At 42.4% G+C, this 21,053-nt stretch overlaps 2 long non-coding RNA genes across 11 annotated transcripts in view; one reads left to right on the forward strand and one right to left on the reverse strand.

The window, feature by feature from the left end:
- LOC119484709 overlaps positions 1–21,053 on the forward strand; it is a 132,791-nt gene that overhangs the window by 78,072 nt on the left and 33,666 nt on the right. For 2 of the 10 annotated variants that reach the window (XR_005206098.1, XR_005206081.1), the window contains 3 exons: positions 13,617–13,717; positions 14,110–14,220; positions 15,488–15,596. The exons of 5 other annotated variants lie outside the window; for them this stretch is intronic. This is a non-coding gene — a long non-coding RNA (uncharacterized LOC119484709). Of the gene's footprint in view, positions 1–9,789; positions 9,850–13,616; positions 13,718–14,109; positions 14,221–15,487; positions 15,598–21,053 lie in introns of those variants that run through there. 3 more of the 10 variants (XR_005206086.1, XR_005206082.1, XR_005206084.1) reach the window with 3 other exon arrangements.
- Positions 18–20,214, reverse strand: LOC119484714. The gene is made up of 3 exons (XR_005206104.1): positions 20,203–20,214; positions 11,303–11,309; positions 18–581 (listed from the first exon to the last, which is right to left on the reverse strand). It is a non-coding gene; the product is annotated as an uncharacterized LOC119484714 (long non-coding RNA).

Below are 21,053 nucleotides of genomic sequence, written 5' to 3' on the forward strand. Positions count from 1 at the left end.
AAAACGCACAAAAAAAACAAGGAATGACTTTGCGTACAGCGAGTATAAATACCACAACATACACGGACATTCTGCGTGTCATGAGTACGCATTTAGCGTTTTCGTGTGTCATTTGTACGCCGCTTTTCACAATAAATTTTTGATGGCAATCAAACGTCTGCAGTTAGGTTTAGACAAGAAAACCACTTAGTTAGGTTAAGGGAAAACATCATGGTTGGGCTTTAAAATAAGTAAGTGAACTACGTGAAACACGTCACAAACGTCAACAAAAAACGTGACAAACGTGACTAACATAACTTACAAAACATAAACACCGGTCAAAACAACAGTCTCGAACACGAGTCTCCTGGTTAAAAGTCTGGTATTTGTTGGACCCGCCCACCATACGTGGTCTTTCACGCTTTTATACTATGTCACTAACTCTTTCCGTTTGCATTTATACGCGGATGTGTTTACATTGGCAGTCAGTACAGGATACATGGCGTACACATGACACACGGAAATCAAGAAAGGCGTACTTATTGCACGGTAAAAGCCTTGCGCATTATCGTGGCATTTATGCGCCTTTTGGTGCGAACGGGCTCTTTCATAAGATATCATACGATCTGTTGTATGAGGATACATACGTTGGTTGTGCACATAGTGAACATCATTCTGCATGATGGAGCTCAATCATCCAAGTGAAGTAACAACAAGTAAAACAGTTCTGAGTGTCGGGGAACTTCAATATTTGATATGCAGAATCAGATGCTGCGTCTTTCTCACATGTTCTACTACAATTCAGATGCAATTGAATTTAATATAACCAAGGCGAATGTTACTTTGTAAATCATGTTGATTGTGGTGAAGCCAAAGACCATTTTTCCACATTGTGGACTATAAAGTTTCAAAGTAACTAACTAACTAGTGTCAGTATTACTTTTTTTCTGTGTGAAGTGATGAAAAATGTCCGGCATCACGTTGCTAAAGTCACCAAACCACTCTGAAAAGAGCTGCTATCATCACCGCTATTATTCTCACTGAGAATCACTTTCATACTCGCACACTCACTCACAATGAAGCTGTCTGCAACCCGACAGCATGCTACACCGATGACTAAGTATCACTGCTATGACGAGGCTTTTGACTGCTTTTGTTTGAGGTGCGTGTTCAAGTTTAAAGACACACTCCGCTACAGGAATCCGGATCTTTCTTTGTGTAGCGTCACACACTGTTTGCAGAACAGTAACGGGGTTATAATGAGAGCTGCTCGTCATTCCTTTAAGGGTGCTGCTGCTGGCACGCTGGCTCAGTGAATGACAGAGGAGGAGAGGAATGAATGGAATACGGATGAATGAATAAGTGTTTCAGAGTCGAGAAAGAAAAAAGAAACTAATCATGCATATAGGAAGGTTTTGCTTTGGACTATTCCTACAGTTTGCATATCAAAAAATTAAAGTTAACATACACTTTGTCTTATAAAACACTTTGTCTGCAAGTCAATTCCAAGTAAACAGTGTGTATGTCTTGCAGCTTCAGGCCTGTGTGAGGACATGCTCTGTAGTAATCCCTCCTGACAGCATGTGTCAGTCTAATTCAGGGAAACACACCCTCTGTTCTGTGCCTACATGCAGCCTGGGTCGGTACTGGAAGGCAGAAACACCCCCAACCACAGAGGATAAGGAGTCAAACCTCCATGACAGCAAGCATCCGCCCTGTTTAAGAAACTGAATCCCTTCACGCTTCAGGGCTGCTGCTCTGTAGCTGAACCTGACCTCCGACCTCCTAAAGGGTCAGGCTCAGACAAAGGTCACAGAGGATCTTCTTATTTTAGTGAATTTTAGTCTTGTCTTGTCCAGAGGTGATAACATCTGGAGCATTGTTTTATTTTATTTTAACATTTCAAGGTCTGACAGTCTGGTTCTGGTTCTGCCGTGCCTCCCTTCCCTCCAGCGGACCCAGCAATACGGCTTAGGCCTCCAGCAGCATCTTGTTTACTGATGTACAGTAGGTCGTATAGAGGCTTCAGGATTAAACTGAGACTGTTTCATAACCATTTAAATATTCCTAACAGTATTTTAACCCTCTGAGACCCACCATAGACCTGTTTTGTCTTTTTTTAGGGGGGGAGTCTTTAAGGGGAGATAGCAGGTCAACCCAATTTTGAGTGTATGTGGATGTAGCAGACTTGCAGCAACACATACGGTTTTGTACTTCAATCTCAGCTGCTTCAGACACTGTACACTTTCTTATTCTGAAATTGGCTCAGCTTTTCAAAGGAGTGACAGAATAAGTGGGAGGGAGACCCGGATGCACTAAACGATGAGTTGAAGAATGAAAAGCTTTTTTTTATCATCATCTTCTGTCTGATACTGAGCGGGTGCCCACATCCCAAAGCCAACAACCTGCCATGTACCATATTAAACCGTAGCAATCAAAACACAAGGAACAGTTTCTTCCCGCATTCACATAACTTAAGAGTTGCAAAACCCAGTTCTCTTTCATAAATCCTGATTGAATGTGACAGTTGAGTGTTCTTGCCGTTAAGACTTCACGGCACACGGTACATCCTCAGCTATTTGTCTGAGGGTAGATAAGATGAAAGCCAAACATCGCCGTCAAGATGACACGAAACAGCTCGACACGCAAGCACAAGACCTGCAGCGCACACACATTCCTGCACATGTTCACACACACACACACACACACACACACACGCAGAGTCTACAACACAGCTGGATTCTTGTTACCCACAATACACTGCAGCCATCTCTCACTGTGAGACAGAATGAAAGGCCCACATAAACCTTTGTCCTCCCCACGATAAGAGAAAGGTAGAGAGAGAGGAGACTAACGGCGGTGAGTGTGAGAGAGAGAAATGTTGTGTGTTAATAGCTGGTAGCTGACGACGGCCTTCCATTCATCCTAAACCTGCTGTAAACAAAGACTGACTGCGCTCAACTCAAAGTGCATGACAGAAGCCAGATATGACGGGGCTGTGCATGATTCTCTCAAACTGAGCTGGAAGGAGTCCTACAACTACGCTGCTGGACTAACTGTTATACTCCATAAGAATTAAACGATCAGTCAGCTTCATTACTTGGATATTTGGTCAAAGAATGTATATTGATAAGAAGTGAAAGTCAATTGTTCGTTCCATTGCAACGTCAGCGCCCATTTGGACTGAAAGCGACTACCGGACGCCAGTAAAGCGTCCGCCTACAAAGTGCCGTACAAAAGTAAAACCAAATTATTTCTATTCTATTGTTATAATTTAATGTCTCTACCGGAATGGCCAGTGTTGAACAATAAAACTATTATAAATATGCACACTATTGTAACTATTACTTACTGCTACAATTTTTTTGCCTGGCTGCTTCCAGAGGAGGACATAATGAAAGTTAGTGACAATTGCAAAGCCCTGATTCTTTGATGGTTCTAAACATCTTTCCAGATGTTCCTGTGGTGTGAGGTATGTTAAGAGTGTTTTTTACATCCTCCGTTCGGCTCAGAAGTCCATCCTAGCCGCACCGATTTCAAATCGTAAATATTAAACGTGCAATATTTACGATGGGATCTCCTGTTGTGTGTGGGGAACCCCGAGGACAGCCGATGACGCCGTCACGTGGGAAAGAACGATAGCCAATAGAGAACCAAGCTGACTGAAGAAGGAAGGACAACCACCGACGTCATGGCGGCCGCGGCTAATGCATGAGCTCATGCTAAACATGAAGCATAAAGTAGTAAGATGGAGCTCAGAAATGGAGGTCCAACTTGTTGATTTGTGGCAACAACACAAGTGTTTATTTAATGTGTCTCTATGACTCATCCATCCATCCTTTGTCCAATTTTCAGTATAAAATGCAAAAACTAACGTTGCTAATTCTTCCTGCCCGTCGTCCACCAGATTTTGCAAGATTTAATTTTTTTTAGTTTGGATTCTTGTTGTTCATGAATTAGTATGTGGTTTGCTCTCTGCACACTATAGGAACAAAACTGTTAAATCGAACAGAACATGTCTTTATGTGGTAGTCCTCTCACATTTTACACATCTGGTAAGATATGAAACATCTTTTAGCACACAATTGTTTACTTTCCATTGCAGATTGATAAACACAAACGTGGCTCTACCTTTCGTTTGCTTAGATATTATACTTTATTTTCAACATTAGTGTCTGGTGTGTCTTGTGCTAAACATGCTTTGGTGGACAGGAAGTGATGCATTTTCCTTTTACAGTTTTAATTAGAATTAAAAAAAAAAAAAAACTTGAGTTAGTACGAGCAAAGCTGAGAAAAGAAACTGAAATGGAAAGGATGTACAGTGTTGAGTGAAATCACACCACAGCAATGACCTTTACTCACTGGAGATGAAGCCAAAATCAGCTTTTCCAGGATTACCACTTTAAGGGAAAACGGGGCGAGGAGGTCTTTGGAGAGACTGTGGGAGAGGTGATGGAGCAGCAGGAGTCAGGAAGGAATGTACAAAGAGAGCGAGGATCATAAATTGTGTCAGAAAGTTGGTCTACGGGGAGATTACTTCATTTCATGGAGAGGAAAAGGGGACGTGAGTTAGTGGTACAAACTTTACCTCACTCCCACACCCCCCGAAACTCCCCACAGAGGAATATCCTGTTACCTCATGCCTGAAAAGCTTAACAGTAAAATCAGTTTAACGGCTTCAGTCTCTAAAACTCTTAGTCCCAAAGCTGTTGTGTAAGCAGATGAAGTGTATGTGTGTGTGTGGGTGTTGCACAGTTATTCGTGCACAAACAAGCTTGGTAAGGATATAATAACATACAATAATCCAAAACACACAACAAATGTCTGCACTTATTTTCATTTGTTGCAAATCAAGCCAACTTTCCATCACTTGTTCATTTAGTTATGAAACCGAAGTGAAAAATACAAAGCAGCGAATACGTTAACCGACTCAAACTAATTATTTAAGTGTGGATACAGCCGAAGTGACTTTGACAACTCTTTAAACTTTAACTCCAGCAAATCTGATGCCCAACAAGACTGGGGCTGCGGTTGAATAGTTTTTTTTCTCTCAGGAAGGTTCCTAATGAAGTGAAATGAACCGGAAAGTATCCAGTAGCAGCCATGATAAGAGCTGTTTGAATTCTCTAAATGTTAACAAAAGGTTTTGTCAATGCTTCCTTTATTATCTCCTTTTGCATAGGATACACTGGAGCATCCTTTATTAAAGGAAATGCGAAGAGGAGCAGTCTTTGCTTCCATGTCTCGATCTAGATGTTTAGTGTGAAACAGCTTCATAGTTTAATGATGTGAACTAAACAGAGACGGTTGAGACATCCTCAGCCGATCAGTCAGCTTCGATAAAGCCGTTAACACCTGAGTGGTGACAACTGTTGTCTAGACTGGGCTGTGACAGCTGAGAGATCGGAGACTATATTAGGATGAAGAGATGAATTCTCTCTGTTAAAATGATAAGATCAGGCGGACGGAGCTGTGCTCAGGACTCGCTCTGCTGTTGTTGCGTTAACAGGAATAACTTGCTGTTAGATTTATGAATAGACAACCTCTTTGTTATAGTCAGAAGTAGATTCAAATACAGTACAAAGCTTCTCAGCCTCCATGTGAAAGTCAGAGGTCAGAGTCAGAGGTCAGGGTCTGGGTAGGGATCAAGTGCTGCTTCAATGCTACAACCATATGAACTCTTGTTGATGCAGCAGCTTGACCTCGTCATATATGGTGAAATAACAGTTTACATATAGAATAGCTGGTAAACTGTTGTTACCAAGCTATTCTATATGGCCAGCATTGTTTGAAAAGAGAGGGATGCTTCAATTTAAAGTCAACACGACAGCGTGTTAGTGCGTTTCTATAGGTAAAAAAACCCAGTAATAACTACAGAGCTAAGGGAAAGGGGGGTAATATTCTGAGAAAAAAACTTCTGAGATTAAAGTAAATTACAAGAAAAACGAAAGGTGGATTTTCTCTGAGATTAAAGGGGCAAATTTACGAGGAATAACTTGCACATTAAAGATTACAAAGTCAGAAACTCTTAAAAAGAATGGGTCTTTTTTGTCAACGAAACCACATCAACCCGTCTCATCCCAACTCGTCAAATACCGCCGTTTGGTCAGCGCCCCTCGGCATCGGAAACCGACGCACGGAGGAACCCTTTAACAACAGTATGTGATGAACCGGCCTTTCAACTAACTCCAATGTAAACCCACCCACGCCGTTAGTCAACAGTCGGAGCAAGTGACGTAGTATTAATAGCATGGGAGGGGTGGTGGAACCGTCAAACACAAGACTTTCAACCAGGAGACCGCTGTTGGTGTCCCGTGTGAAACTAAAACTAACGTTAACTTATGTTGTTGATTTTGTCAGTCTTTGGTTACGTGAGTTGTTGACCGTTTCCTAACCGTAACTAAGTGGTTGTGTTGCCTAAACCCCAAATCCTGTGAAAACGTAAGTTTATTTTGAAAGGACATTATACATGTAACGAGAGTATATTGACACGCGTCCCCGGTCTGTCCAAAGTAACACTAGAGGGGAACCCCGTGCGTCGGTCTCCGATGCCAAGGGACACTGACCAAGCGGCGGTATTTGACGAGACGGGGGTGAGAATGTGTTAACCACATCGCTTCACTGTTGCATGGTTGGATCAACCTCATCACACCACGTATGCCACATTTGCACTCCACTATTTAGGTAGTTATTTCTCGCAAATTTATGACTTTATAATATCGCAAATTTATGAGTTTTTTTCTCGTAAAACCCATCATCACTGTGACCGTGGCCAGCTCAGTGGATGCCTGTGGCCCGTGTGCGGTGATGCCCGTCTGTCGTGGCGTCTGATCAGGTATGGCAGAATGCCAGCTATGCTGTGACATTTAGGTGTGGTGCTGCTGATGCATGTCAGACCTCAATTATCTTCTCTGGGTTTGGTTATCGACCCGTCTCCCATTAAAACGCCGTTTCCACAACACGATCTGCTGTTTAGCTTCAGAGCTTGTGGGTTGAAGCCAACAGACAGATTTTGGTTTCCTGCTGTAAACAGAATTGCAGTGACAAGTTACCGACATTATACCAGTGTTTTTTCAGGACTAATTGTAGTTTGAAGCCTTAGAGGGGATGCTACTGGTGTTTACGCAGCTGTGTAGACATTATAGATTGATTAAATAGATGTGTATCGTTCCGCTCCTGTTTAGACACGCAGTAAGAGTATTTATGCCTTGATGACATTATGTTGAGTGTTGATGGAGCAGCTGCATAGCCTGGCACCGATCAATCCAAACTCCACTCAGAAAACAAGCATTTTAAAAGTTATTTGCTTGTCGTCTTGTGGACAGACCTGACAAAGCATGAATTCAGACTTTTTACTAATCAATATTATTATGTAGTTGATTCGGCATCCTTTTGATCTGTTTATTGATATTAAATCACAGCACAATCTGTTTATTTTGGGTTCATACCACAGTAGTGATGTATGGCATGCTAGATACAGTCAGTGCAATGTACTGTATGAGAATACAGCTCGCCGTCGGGTGATGTTATGAACCCAGACACGACGGGTTGGTTTTCTTGACATATCTGGGACTTCCACAACATGTACAAAGCAGCAACAGTGGTTATTTCTTCCATGGTTGATGGAGGGAATGGCCGAAAGAAAAGTTGTTGTCTCCTCCATGCGAGTAAAGCGAGGCGAAAATTCGCTTCACTCTTGGTGTGAATGCAACAGAAGTCCACTCAAGTACAGATGTGTTTAATACTCAGATATCTGTATGCTCTGCTCTCTTCCTATTCAAATTCTGTAAATATTTAGATGCATCCTTATGTGCATAAAAAGGGTCAGTCGACTACACACAGACTTACATTTAATGCAAACATAAGTTGCACAGAGCCAGCAGAGAGTAGGGAGAGAAGAGAGCATACCCCTACTAGAACAGACCTGGTCTGGTATTTACTTGTGGCACAGCCGGGGCACACGCCCTGATCCAGGATGACTTTTGGTGACACCGGTTTTTCCACTGAGGTGATAGAAGTATGAACGCCAGCGACGAGGCGCCACGGGCACAGTTAGTCTTTCTGCAGTAATAACTACGGCGGAGTCTTCACTGGCTCTGAGTCGTCTATCAACAGGTGGAAATAAAAGCATGTCACTAAGCTGCACAAAGGTGTGCCAGCGGGCAGCTGGCAATAATACAACACTCGACTCTTTTCTTTTCCTTCACTTCTTACTGCGCGAACAAATTTGTTTAATCCTCCCAGAAGGGAAGCTGCAAATCCTCCAGTTACTCTGACGTCTCTACAGTGGAGCACAGACGTACACTTTCTTGAAATTAGAGTTCATGATTATACTCATATGTTTACCAAAGATAAAGACTCATTTTATGTGAACTACTCTTTTGTGTTTGCTTACTAGAATGAAAGTGTTAAAGCTGCAAATGTTTCAGATCAGTGAAGTGTATTATTAGTTCTCCCTCCTCCCGTTGGGATCTGTCAGTTCCTGCCCTGCCGTCAGTTGTCACTCATCTTAATGAGATGTTTACATCTGGAAACGGCATCTAGCCTGAAGCTGAGCTGCTGGCAGAAGCCACACAAGCAGTAAATGTTTTTAATTTGCCTTGTCGTTTCCATGCAGTAAACTTCCCTGTGCTTGTTTTTTTTCCCTTGATGCATCCTGTCATCATTGTGCTCCTCTTTAAAGTCAAACACACTTGACTTGTCACTGTTGTTTTTTTTCATTTATCTCCATCCCTCCCTCGTCCCAGCTCCAGGCCTGATCACTGAGTGACGATCACCTGCGGGACTCACTTACCCAAGAGGGGCCCCTTCATGCTTGTTAAGCCCAGCTGTCAGTTAGCAGAGTCGGGCCTCTGGCAGGGTACAGGTTGGGCTGGACTGTGGGGGATGAGTGGGGGTGGTAGACGCCGCCCTCCAGTTGGTGCAAGTCTAGACAGATACTGTACCGTTACAGCTTATCTGTACTTTGACAAACACCTCTCTCTCTCTCTCTCTCTTATACCATCATATCATGCATCTTTGTAGCTGAAACTAAAGACGGCAATAAAATAAAGTGAAAAAAATGGTCAATGCTAAATATATATTCTCATGACTGAAATAGGGCTGCCAATAGAAGAAAATATTTAATCGCATGATTGTCCATAGTTAATCGTGATTAATCGCAAATTAGTCACACAATTTTTTATCTGTTCAAAATGTACCTTAAAGGGAGATTTGTCAAGTATTTAATACTCTTATCAACATTGGACTGGGCAAATATGCTGATTTATGTGTAATGTATGTATATATTTATTATTGGAAATCAATTAACAACACAAAACAATGACAGGTATTGTCCAGAAACCCTCACAGGTACTTCATTTAGTATAAAACAATATGCTCAAATCATAACATGGCAAACTGCAGCCCAACAGGCAACAACAGCTGTCAGTGTGTCAGTGTGCTGACTTGACTATGACTTGCCCCAAACTGCATGTGATGATCATAAAGTGGGCATGTCTGTAAAGGGGAGACTCGTGGGTACCCATAGAACCCATTTTCATTCACATATCTTGAGGTCAGAGGTCAAGGGACCCCTTTGAAAATGGCCATGGCAGTTTTTCCTCACCAAACTTTAGCGTAAGTTTGCAGCATTATTTAGCCTTCTTTGCAACAAGCTAGTATGAAGCTAGTTTCATAAGATACCAGTATCCTCACTCTAGCTACAACCGCTACAACCTAGAAATCACAAGTTGCATGAATGCGTTAAAGAAATTGGTGACGTTAAAACAAATTTGCATTAACACATTATTATCGCATTAACTCTGACAGCCCGAGTCTGAAGCCGTGTGAACCTAACTTGACTGCCTGTACGACTCTATTACCAGACAGGTATGTTGATTACGTTCCACGATGGGTTTATATGTGTCCAGTGCCAACATTTGTTAAATTCTTACTTTCTTCAACATGTGACGACTACATGATAACTTCCTGCTTCAGCTTCCAGACTGAGGTTGGGAAGCACCACAGAGACTTTGTTTCCTGCTAATTTCAGGGTTCAGGGTTTAACCGCTTTCGCTTTACTCAGCAGTCACAAAATGACAAATTGTATCTTAAACTGTACATCCACTGCAACTATCGCAGTTCAAAGCTAACCTTAATCTGCTCAAGCCACTAACATCTGCCTGCTCTGGGTGCAGTAACACAGTTGCAGACTCGCTATGCACTGAACAATTTAAAAAAAATGTAACTTCTGGATTCGCAAACTAAACCTTTGGACGTGCATTAATACATTTTTAATCACAAATTTACTCACGATAAACCATTTTTTTGATTGCATGTCGATAGTTTTGCCGTCAAACCTTTTCTGTTTTCTTGCATAATAAAGACACAAAATGAACTCCATAACTTTTAGAACATTTTGTCTTTGAGTCATGAAGCTCTCTCTTTTATGTATTGTGACTTACTCTGAATGCCAGAGTGCTGCATGCTCTCACGGGTCATTTGCTGGATGATTTCATCATATTTGATTGGATTATGTAGGGACTTGCAAGCTTTGCCTGTTGATAAACAATAATTTACAAACCAGTACATGGAATTTGTGCAAACCAAATGTGCTCAGAGCTCCTTTCAGACTTCAGAGCTACAAACTGCACGGCTCCATATCATCACGGGACTTCTGTCTTCACCAAAACCTACTGAGTAATTTGTGCTGGAAATTTACAGGCACGGCCGACTTGTTGCTGGAAAATCGGCAACAATCAGTGCAGTTATTTACAGTCACACGTCTCCAGGTCGTATTTGTCTCGTGCAAACACACCTTTACACCGCGAACGCTGCCTCGGCTGCACCCACTTAAATCCTTAACCAGATGCACACCCGCACGGTGAAACAGGCCCAGAGACCTCTACCCAGAGTCCCCTGCTGCTGGATCACCTCATTAAGCCGGTGTTAGGTCAGGAAGTGTGGACGGATTTACTGCTGAAAGACACTTCTATAGGAGCTGCCAGGAACACACACATTACTATATTATATTATAACTGGATTATAATTATGAACAAAACAATGTATAATATAATATGAGGTATAAACAGTCGATGTGTATAGAAATCTATCCCTGAAGTAGGATGTTGTGTGTGTGATTGGTGTTTTCTTTGTCACTTATCTATTTACTTAAACTCCTGACAGATCCTTTAATGTAAACACACACTCATCCTGCTGGGAGGGGAATCAATTAGTGCAAACTGAACTGTGTGTGTGTGTGTGTGTTTGTTTGGCTCGGTTAAAGCCAGCGACCTCGTCCGGTTCATGACCCAGAAACAAAGGCTGCTTTTCACACACCAACAGAAAATCTGATTTTCTTTAACTCTTTGTGGGGCCGTCGAGTTTACAAGACCAGACCTGATCCGTGCCGTTATTCTCACAGCGTGAACGCAGCTACAGCAGCGACTCTGTCTGCAGGACACGAAGAAATATGGAACTCATTTTGGTTTAGTTTGTGCTATTTGAGCAACATGAGTCACACGGCAATCATGTAAAGGTTGAACAGCACTTTCTGCTTTTGTTAAGAAAACTATTTCAAAATCACAATCTCGGTCCAAACTGAGTATATGTCTGGACCGTGTCTGTGAATTTGTGGCTGAATTGTTCCACTAATAGTCATTGGTCATGAATGTCTAAAATGATGATTACAATAATGATGCATGTCCACCACATCCAGCGAGGACACTCAACTGGCCGTTCAAGCGGTGACGTACCCTATGGTGGAATGCACCCGATTGGTTCCTGGTTTGCCAGATGTGTCAGCAACGGCCAATGAGGAAACTCAAACACTCGGTCGACCAATCATGTAACTTTATCAGTGACAGACTGTTACGTTTGTAGGGCTGGCCCTCTGCGGTCCAGCTTGTGGTCACACCAGTCCTTCCTCACTTCCTACCCTCCTACTTCCGGTGACCTTCCGTCATCTTCAAACTCAGCCTTCATTTTGATCTCATCTCAACTACACACCTGTAAAGATTCGTGACTGCATCTTGCGACACGGGCGGAGCATTACAACCAACATTTGACCGCCATAGTCGCCCGCCAAAATATCTGCCGGCTTGTTAACAACTGTATTATAACTGATTTTACTTTTACCTGCTTGTGTGTGCTCCTTGTTTCACACGAGGTAGAAAATACGCAGCCATTTTCACGAATGTGGTGGCCGTTACGAGTACACCATCCGAGTACTCATAGTACACTTCATTTTACCATACTTGTCGGTGTGAAGGCACACTTAAAATAGCAAGTGTTAGTACAGAAGAATGATTCACAAGGTGAAAATGATATTAGTCGCATGGCTGATATTGTTGAAATATTTGTTATGTTTACGTGAACTCACAAAGCAGCTTGGGTTCAGGACCGTTAATCAGGACAGAAACCAGACTCCCTCTCTCTCTCTCTCTACTCACCATCAACAGTGACAAACACCAAACTTGTGAACATTCACCTCAAATAAGAGACAACTTATTCAAAGAAAGTTAAGTTGCAACTGTGTTGGTGCAGAAAAGCAGCTCAAATTACCCTAAAAGAGATTTAGCTGGATAGGGTCAAAGGTCGCGTTGACACTCTGTCTTGCTCCTTCTGTTTGTTTTCATTTTAGGAGGTAAGTTTTTTTTCCGGCCCCCAGATTTTGAGATTTATTTGTTCTCTCTTGTTTTGATACTTTATTGTTTTATGACGTTATTAACTCAATTTTGGGTTCGTGGAAGCACCGTAGGACATATTTTGTTGGATGTAACTGGACTCTGGACTGGATGTGCTCCTCACTATGGTGCACAGCTATGCAGTGACTTGATAAACACACTTCCAATAAAGGTTAAAGACAGCTGATTACTAAAGAGGATTTTAGCGGGAGCAAAAACAGTATTGACGGTGACTACAATCAGAAAACGATGAGATTCCATAAACAAGAGTCAGACCAACGGCATTGTTAAATGATTTGGTACAATAACAAGGAAACTGGATTTGTTTTTAGGTGCCCATCAGTGGTCAGTCTCCGGGTCTGAAAAGTGAAGCCAATGCTGAAGTGCCTTAAACCTGCATTCTTTCTAACAGCCAGCAGGGGGCGACTCCTCTGGTCGATAAAAAAGGTCTGATTGTATAGAAGTCTATGAGAAAATGAGCCTACTTCTCACTTGATTTATTCCCTCAGTAAACATTGTAAACATGAGTTTATGGTCTCAATCGCTAGTTTCAAGTCTTCTTCAATACAGCCTGATGTTCATTTAGTGAATTATGGTCCCACTTAGAGTCAAATAGACCATAAAGCAGGGGATGCTTTACGGTGTAGCTACCTCGTGATTGACAGGTCGCTACCACGGCGTTGTCCGGTCTGGGAGTTGTCCGTGTTTTTGTCTGGCAACTTTAACTCTTTCTCAGTGTGTTTTCACATTTTGGTCGCTTAAAAACGTCTTATTCAAATTGGCAGTCCACAAACCGATGGGTGACGTCACGGTGACTACGTCCTCTTCTTATATACAGTCTGTGGTGCCCACAGAAGTCAAATTACCCGCAAAAGAAGAAGCCAAAGCTGTTGGGTGACCGTGAAAAAGGTGTGCGAGCAGTCAAAGCCCAGATGCTATGCTTCTTTCTGATAGTGTGCACGCATTCTGCAGGCCTCGCTGCACGCCGTGTAGCGTAACCGGACTCTGAGGAAGAGAAATGTGAAGGACACGCTACGCTGCAGAACGGGCGCTGACACACGACTCGCCCCGAGGTTCGTAGGGATGTTTGGAGACGAATGGAGAGAAAAATGATGTTGTGTTTGTGTGGATGGATGGAGTGTGTATATACACACACACACACACACGCATACACATGCACAGACTCCCACAGAAGCCACAAGTGACCTCATCTGATTCAGCACAGATAGCATGAATAAAGCCGGCCTTTATAAACACTTTGCTGTTCAGGGTATGAGATGACTAGGCTGTTTTTAATAGAGTCAGTTTTGGTTTTAAATTTTCATTAGAATACATAGCTTGAGGAGCTGAAATATGCCAGGGGGCAGCGATGCCTTGCTCCTTTCACATTCCTGTAAAGATAATATCTGCTCAGTTTGATTTCATGGGAAGATGTGTGAGTTTTAACTAGCTGAACAACATACAGGACAACCAAACGTCGGGTCGGTTCCTGAGCATGTGCAGTTTGGTCGTGACGGATGGAAGTCGGATAGATCCGTCACATTATCTCTGACCAAAGGTGTGAGTAAACACACAGGTATGCATGCACAGAAACACTTTCCTTTAGTCACAAACATGTTTTTCCATAAATCAATCACAGCGAGTCCACAGAAAATAACTCTAACCTTCTGCAAAATCACCCTGAACATAAAGAGTTTGTGATTCCACTGCTCAGAAAAATAAGCTAAGGGATAATGTACAGCGAGCCGGTCATTGTTGTGAAATAAACCCCGACAGGGCGATGCCACAAAAAACGGTCCGCCAGAGTCCGACATCAGAACTGCATCCATAGCAACGGTCTGTTATACATGGCAACCGTCTGTTATAAAGACATAACAGACCGTGATTGACCAATCAGAATTGAGTATTCAACAAATCTGTGTAATAATTGATCGTAACACGTTTCAGCAAATTCAGTTCATGCTGTCATTTCAACTCATTTTTACTGTACAGAAATTGTGCAAATATTAAGTGCATAATATCCTTTCATTTCAGATGAGGACTACATCAGCAATAAATTCAGTTTTAGCGCGTATAAATGGATTTCAGAGTGGGCCTGCTGGAGTTTGTGTGTCTTCCCAGCCTGTTCGCACGAAAAGGCGTATAGATGAACTTGATTCCGGCGTGTCATTTGTACGCCATGTATCCTGTACTGACTGCAATGTGAACGCAGCCGCATGTTAATGCTACTGTAAGAGTTAGTGACGTGGTATAAAAAGCGAGGAAGTCCACTTATGATGGGTGGTGGGGTGATGGGGAGGTGGCTGTTGGCAGTTGTTGACCGATGTTTTGTTTTGTAAGTTACGTTAGTGACGTTTGTCACACGACGATTGTCACGTGTTTTTTCTTGACGTTTGTTAGGTGTTTTCCATAGTTGTGTTACGTTGTTTCCGTACGTGTTTTACTTAGTTTAATTATTTATTTTAAGCCCTATCATGACGTTTTCCTTTACCTTAACTAAGTGGTTTTCTTGCCTAAACCTAATTGCGGACGTTTGCGTGGCGTACAAATGCATACTCATGACACGCAGAATGACTGTGTAATGTAATTTTATTTATACGCCTTCCTGTGAGACCGGGTTGGGCTTCCACTTCATTTAAACTCTGCATATAGTGTCGCCTCTTTGAAGGTTTTGGTAAAAGCATACATTTACTGAAAACATAGTGAGCCACAGAGATGTTAAAATAAAGAACCGGTCAACATCTCTAACGGATCAGCTGTTCTTCAAGCTGCCAATTATGAAAATACTGTTTGTTTCAGCTGTAGGGACGTTACTTCATGTCCTCTGTTGTTTGCTTTCTCAGCTGTCCTACGTGCCGACCCTGATGTGTTTTTCTCCGTCCTACCCGGGTGGTGATTCTCTCTAATGAAGCAGAGACTATAATATGAGGGAAATAAAGCAAGTGAAGTCAATGGTGTGTGTAATCTATCACCGTTATCTACTGGTGAACTGTAGGGATTACAACAAGCTCTGAGGAACGCCTCTTAAACCTCACACACGTGCACACTCACACAAAGCTTTCCATCCCTTTGAATAATGGCAGCAGTCACATTTTAATGAGCCAGAAGTCTGCGAAGTGACCGACAATCAAACCCAACCCAGATATATTAAGTTCATTTTCTGCTGTGAGGCTGTGAAATCGTTCCATCAATCTGCTGCCTCGTTGGGTTTAATGCGTCCCATCTGTTCCAGTCAGAGGTACGGAGCAGCAGTGTTTCTGCAGCCAGCTGACCTGCTGACTGCTTGTCTTGGACTTGTGTTGGTCTGTCTGTGTTTATGGAGTGTCTTGGTTTAGCTAGCGGCCGTCGCTAATGCACTGCTTCAATACACATGACAGACACAAAGAAATAAACACCGTCTCCTCTCCAGTCCAGTCCAGCAGGTATCAGAGTCCAACTTTTTTGGTAGTGGACCCTCAAATTACTCATTTTTTTCATTTAATACTTAAAGTGTCCTCTTAAATTAAAGAGCCAGTGTGTAGGATTTAGAAATGGAATATAATATTCATAACTATGTTTTCAATAATATTTTCAAAATGGCATCAAAACATGTTGTCAAAAAAACGTCTCTTTGCTTTTATAATCTTTGGTTGCATCATACATTATGATGTGTTCAAGCTCTATTCAGTAAGAATGAGTATTGGATTAAGGTAAATTCTAACGTTATCATGATGTGTTCAAATGCAATCTTTTCAAATTTAGTTTTTAGCTCTAAACTTGAGGCAGATCATCGGGGATTAATACATTTGCAAAAAACAGTATGCAACCGGTAATAAAAGAGTGGATATTGATGGGATTTATTGTTTTACTGTTGTTTTTTACCGTGGTATCAAATTGGTTATCGAGAATCGTGGAATTTCACTGGTTTTGAGGGCTACATTTCTGGTATTGTGACATTCCTACCAAAGTGTCAGTCTTTATACCTGCCAGGCTCTTGCTCTATTATTAACTTTTGTGCATGACCGCTTGCACACACTTCCCCTGTTCCCCTTTTTCCCCGCCAGTGTGCATTTAAAGCTGCCGCAGCAGAACTTTTGATCCGCCTCTTTGAAGTGGCTTTCAGTTCTCATCTGTGAACAAGATGTCCAAATTAAAAGTACCACAGGCTCGCCCACAGCCGCAGCTTTCTACGCCGGCTTCAGCAGGCGGAGGATGTGTGAAGTGGCGAGTCAAGTGCAAAGAGACTGATGCTTCATCTGTCTGACAGAGGGCTGCTTAGAGAGCTTCTCTGTTTGCACCTTTTAGCCTAATGTTAATAACATGACTGCACTACTGACAGCTGTTTGTCTTGTTCTTCTTAAAAAGCTCTTCTTCACCCTGCAAACACGTCAAGTGAATGCTGAGTAAATAATCTGTTCACACTGAACTGTTTGAAGTTATTTTTTGTGGACATTGTTTGCTTGGTATAATTATCCTGCAGCTTTCTGCATATTTTAAGCAAAGCAAGCATTGCAATATCAACCACAAACAATAAAACACAGAGCTGTGCCCTGCCCTTTTCTCGCTGCAGCACCAGACAGACCCGTTTGATTTACACAAACCCTCTCACTTCCACACTAATTTTATTTGGATGCTTCGTATTAAACGAATCATTTAGCCTGTCCCTTTCTTCTTTGTTTATTTTAGTTTTTGGCTGGACCGCAGAGGTCTGTCACTGAGTGATGAAGTTACACGATTAAATCGATTCAAATATTTAATCGCAATTCATCGCACATGTTTTTTATCTCTTCAAAATGTACATTAAAGGGAGATTTGTCAAGTATTTAATACTTTTATCAACATGGGAGTGGGCAAATATGCTTGTTTTATGCAAATTTATGTTTATATCTTATTATTGGAAATCAATTATCAACACAAAATAATGACAAATAATGTCCAGAAACCCTCACCGGTACTGTATTTAGCATAAAACATATGCTCAAATCATAACATGGCAAACTGAGCCCGTTGACTCTGATTCAACCGTCTCTGACTGTGTTTCTTCTGCTTCGTCAGTTTGGTGTGGCGGTCTGTGGGTTGACTGGTCCCCCCTTTGACTCCTGACCTCTTAATCCGCCGCCAGCTGCAGAGAGGCCTCTGTGACTGTGTGTGTGTGATAGAGAGAAGAGAGACTGTCTATGCAAAAATCTATGTAAGAGAGTTTGCACGTTAGATGTACTAATGACACAATAATGCACAAGGTATTTAGTGTACAATGTCAACACCTTTCTTGATTTTGGCATGTCATGTGTACACCATGTATTCTGTACTGACTGCAATGTAAACGCATCCACGTGAATAGTGTACACTCAGAGCTAGTGACGTAGAATAAAAAGAGAGAGACTGCTGATGGAGGGAGGGGAGCTGGATGGGTCCAACAAACACAGAACTTTAACCAGTGACGTTAGTGATGTTTGTGACGTGTTTTCCGTGTTGTGTTATGCTGATTTCTGTACGTATTTTATCAATTTTACTAACATACTTATTTTAAGCCCAATCGTGATATTTTTCCTAAACCTAACAGAGGGGTTTTGTTGCCTAAATATAACTGTAGTTTTGTTGCGTGATCACGCGAAAAGCCTGAAATGTGTCCTCATGAAATGGACTGTTCTTGTAATGTCGTGCTATTTATACGCTTTTCAGTGAGATCGGGTTGGAGAGAATCAGCCTGTTTGCACGAAAAGGCGTATTAATGCCAAGATAATGTGTAGGGCATTAAGCATGATACGCCATGTATCCTGTACTGACTGCAATGTGAACGCATCCGCGTATAAATGCTAAGAGTTAGTGACATAGTATAAAAAGGGAGAAAGACCGCTTCAGCTGGCCGGGTGGGGAGGTGGATGGGTCCAACAAACATTAGACTTTTAACTAGAAGACCACTGTTTTGTTTTGTTTTGTAACTTGCATTAGTGACGTTAGGGACGTTTGTGACGTGTTTTCCGTACTGATGTTAGATTGTTTCCGTACGTATTTTACTCGGTTTCTGTACTTATTTTAAGCCCAACCATGATGTTTTCCCTAACCTTAACTAAGTAGTTTTGTTGCCTAAACATAACTGCGGATGTTACCGTAGTTTTATTACGTAGCGTAAAAAAGACTGAAATGCGTTCTCATGACACGCTGAATGTTTTTGTAATGTTACGCTATTTATACGCCGTCCCGTGAGATCTGGTTGGAGAGAACATACAGCTGTACGTCATGTACCTGTATTCTTTGTTTGAGTGTGCACGTCTCTGATCTTTTTCGTAAGACTGTATGAGGGACTGTGCCAGTTAATTAATAAGTATCATAACATGACTCAGTATGACAAACTGGAACTGTAGTTGCTGCAGATGCACTTAACAACACAGGAGAGTAATTAATTCCAGGTCACCTGAGCACAAACAAGCGTCTGACTGAAGGGCCAAACAAGTCAAGTCAGTCACAAGTTTTCCAGTTGAATGTGTTGAACAATAAGCGTGGCGCCACACCTGCAGTCGAGGCTGTGATTCAGTGTTAATACACTTAGTAGAGTGTTTAAAATGACAACCAGCCACAACAGAAGGGTTCGTGTCCAACAAAAGGGAACGTGACACGACATGAGCACCTGAATGCAGACACACAGAAACACAACATGTGGCTCAGTAATCGTTCACACGTCTGGACACATACGGCGTGCTGCACACCAGCGTCGACGCCAGCGCACGCGTCCATGGTAAACAACACAAACGGCGTCTCTCTCCACCTGTTGAGCCGTCGAGTTGTTCAGGATGTCACAGATCCAGACCTGTGAGGCCCTGCAGCCCCCCCCCGCATCCCCTACGCCATGGTCTACTTCCTGCCTCGGTGTGTGTGTGTGTGTGTGTGTGTGTGTGTGTGTGTGTGTAGGGGAATGAGGGCTGTTGATTTGGGGATGAAAGAGTGTGTGTGTGTGTAGCCAGACTACAGTATATGCCCTCAGGAAAAAGAGAGAGGGGCTCAGATAAAGGAGCTGGAAGGTGGGCTTCCCCTAATCACCACCCTCGCCCTCAGGTGGTGCTGTGATGGAGTAGGAGGGTGGAGGTGTTATCTTAAGGCCCTGACACACCAAGCCGGCGTCGGTTAGCATCTGTCGGCCTAGTTTTTGCTTTGTGTCTCGCACCGTCGGCTCTACTCTGCCCGTGTTAGAGGTTTTTCAGCTGATTCAGCATGTTGAATCGGCGTTGAGAGAAATCACTGATTGGCTGCACAGCTTAAACCAATCAGTGCACGAGAACAGAAACAGAAGTGAGGAAAGCAAGCCAACAAGTAAAGTCAAGACACAGAAGAGTCTTCTCATTTTTCATCTTCATCTTATCTGATCACTCCAAGTGTGTTCGAGAGCAACTTTTTGGACAAGACAAAGGAGACGTGAGGCGACGCAACAGTCGGCCTTCGTCGCTGCTAGTTCTTTGATGTCGGCTTGGTGTGTCTGGGCCTTTAGACTACATCCACACTAATATGCTTTCATTTCAAAACAGCGTTTTAAAAGACTGTATGCACGTAACAAGCAGAAATTGACATTGGTAGGAAAATGCACGAAAATGAGGAATAACTTTTCATAAGAACGAACCGTTGATGAGGATACGTTAGCTGCCTTCAGATATCAGGCTGATGTCAAGAGGCACAAACGGAGACGATGAACTAGTTGGACTTTTCCGCTGTGGTTGTAATGAAAGTTATTATTAAACTGGATGTCCGCTTAGCAGTCTATAACTGTGTGACATAAAATCTACTTTTTTTAACATGACAATGAAGTCATGTAAGTGGTGCAGGTCTAAATTATCTTGCTCAACTGTCTGGCACATTAAGATTTAAAATACAGAACATTTCAATCATGTTTTAATCTTCTAGGGGGGAAAAAAATATTAAAATTGTGAATTGTCAACATCAAGTTATCAAAAGTGTACTTGTTCTATCTCAGCCTGGTGTTTGTGCATCAGGTAATCTGACCTCAGACCTGCCGTTTGGAGGCATCTTTGTGTCCTGGTGCCTCCTGGTACCACAGAGGAATGTAACCAGGAGTCTGTATGTGTCACGCTCTTTACCTTCCTACTGAACCGCCGTGTTTATAAAACACATTTAGAGGATGACAGGGGAAGCTACTTAGAGACACGCTTCATGTGCTAGTAAAGGAGTAGCAACCCCTTTAAACCCTCCCCGGGGGAGGAAGGAAAGTCCGGGTTCCCCTCTGGTGAGCATGTTAAGACTCAGCCTGTTGTAGGTTTGAATTCCTCTGGTGTCAAGCAGCCTTGTAAAGATGTAACGCGAGTCTTTTTATGTCGCTGAAAACAGAAACCAAGTTTAGCAACTTCCCAACTGCCATCATTTAAATTATAGGATATTCAGTAAATTCAAGTTATGCAATGGAGAGGACACATATTGAGGCAT

This window comes from Sebastes umbrosus, chromosome 3, assembly GCF_015220745.1.
Source record: "Sebastes umbrosus isolate fSebUmb1 chromosome 3, fSebUmb1.pri, whole genome shotgun sequence".
NCBI lineage: Eukaryota > Metazoa > Chordata > Actinopteri > Perciformes > Sebastidae > Sebastes > Sebastes umbrosus.